This window comes from Sarcophilus harrisii, chromosome 3, assembly GCF_902635505.1.
Source record: "Sarcophilus harrisii chromosome 3, mSarHar1.11, whole genome shotgun sequence".
Taxonomy (NCBI): Eukaryota; Metazoa; Chordata; class Mammalia; order Dasyuromorphia; family Dasyuridae; genus Sarcophilus; species Sarcophilus harrisii.
The window spans coordinates 214,535,983-214,538,183 of NC_045428.1; positions in this window are offsets into that span (position 1 = coordinate 214,535,983).

Sequence of the window (2,201 nt, forward strand, 5' to 3'; positions counted from 1 at the left end):
ACTCTCATCTGCCAGGATCCTTCTGCCCACTGAGAAAGCATTCTCAGTGCCAAAACTCCATTTCCCACTAGAAACTGATTTCTATACAAAAATTTCTATCCAGAAACTTTCATTTTGCAGCTAATAATTCGGTAACGAGTGAATTCTTTCACTCTAAACTTGTGGCCAATTTAAAGGGGATTCCTAACAAATATTTTATTGCCACTAACCTCTTGACCACCAAGAATTGAGACCACTCAAACCACATCAGCTCAAATGGATGATAAGTATTTAGAGCAACACCCATATTTATGAAAGCCCTTTCTTTCACCTTAATCTTGATATTTCTCTAGGTTACTATTGTCTTGTCCTTCTATCTTTCATTTCAACCTGTGGTCCTAAATTACCTCTCCATCTTACTGTCACTGTAGCACTTAAGTCACTTCAGATATTTCCTGCCTTCCCAGGCCATATTCTCCCCTCTCCTCCCTTTTCAGCCTTAAAAATCTTTGATTTTATAGTTACTCTGTCAAATTTTAAACTGCCTTCTACTCTTAAGTACCTTATCCTTTTGTTCTGTAACTGCTTTCCAAACCCAATCCCAAATTAATTTCACAACTATCTTCTCTGCTCTTAGGTGTAAAAGCAAGAAGATAAATATGCAGACTCTGCCCACTATAAATTCACATTGCTGTCCATCAATATTACTCAGTCCAGTTTGTCTCTCAGTTCCATTCCTCTTAAGTCCTGTTTCAAATCTCTTTGAATGGAATAAACTGAGTGAATACCTCTTATAAAAATGTGATCTTGATCTATGCCCTAATTATAACTTGGGACTTTGCAATAACAAATTGTGTTATAGCCCAAAGCCCTAGGTGTTTGATTAAATTAGATAAACATATACTTCCCTCCCGTTCCCATTCTCTTCTTTTCATTAAGGTCTTAATATGATAAAGAGTGTGTCATTGACTAGTATTCTTTGTTTTGGGGTTTAGATTAGAATGTAAATCTAGACTCCCAGTTAATGAGAAAAAGGGTCAGGAAGTGGGGTGAGAGGAGGTTTCTGCATTAGGGATCTATATAATCCTGTATTTTGCAGTTTACACTTTCTGTTGAGAGTTTTCCTTTCTCAGAATCTTGTAATAAATCTTTTTTTTTTTTTTTTTTGCTTTTTTACTTAGATGTAGCCTTTATTCTGAAAAAATTCACCATCTGATCCTACCATCTCCTTCAGCTACCACCATATACAAGGTATTCCAAAAGTTTTAAAAGTTTAAAATAGCACTAAAACTTTTGAGACAACTTAAATAATCTTCTCTATTTCACAAATTCAAGGAAAAACTACCTTTTTGCTTTTCTTTTTCAACTCCTACTTATTTCTCAGATCTCATTGCCCACCTGCAACTGATTTCTTTTATTGGTTTTCTCTTAATTTTTATTATTGTTTCTCAGTCATTTTTTTTTTTTTGCTTTTGTAGTATTTGACAATATTTACCAGATCCTTCTCCTAGATACCTTCTCCCCAGGGTTTTGATTCACTTAGTTTCCATTAGGTTCTCTTCCTAAATTTCTGGCAACTACTTTTCAAACTCTTTTGCAATATTATTATTCTTATTGTACTCACTATGCATATGTGTCACGTTATTTTGTCCTGGGCTAACTTATTTGTTTCTCTACATTCTCTTTCTTTCAGTCATCTGATCAACTCCTATATGTTGTACTATTATGTCAATGCTAATGACCCTTGAACTTTATAATCTTAATATTTCTCCTGAACTCTACTCTTGCATCATCAACTGCCTATTGATAGCACAGTGTATGATGTGCTGAGATTGGAGTCAAGAAGATATGAACTCAAATATTGCCTCAAATAAATATTAGTGTATAATCCTGAGCAAGTCAGTTAACTTATATCTGCTTCAGTTTGCTCAATTTAAAAATAGGGATAAGCAAACTGTGCATACCCTTTGATCCAGCAGTGTTACTACTGGGATTATATCCCAAAGAGATTATAAAGAAGGGAAAGGGACCTGTATGTGCACGAATGTTTGTGGCAGCCCTTTTTGTAGTGGCTAAAAACTGGAAACTGAATGGATGTCCATCAGTTGGAGAATGGCTGAATAAATTGTGGTATATGAATATTATGGAATATTACTGTTCTGTAAGAAATGACCAACAGGATGATTTCAGAAAGGCCTGGAGAGACTTACACGAACTGATGC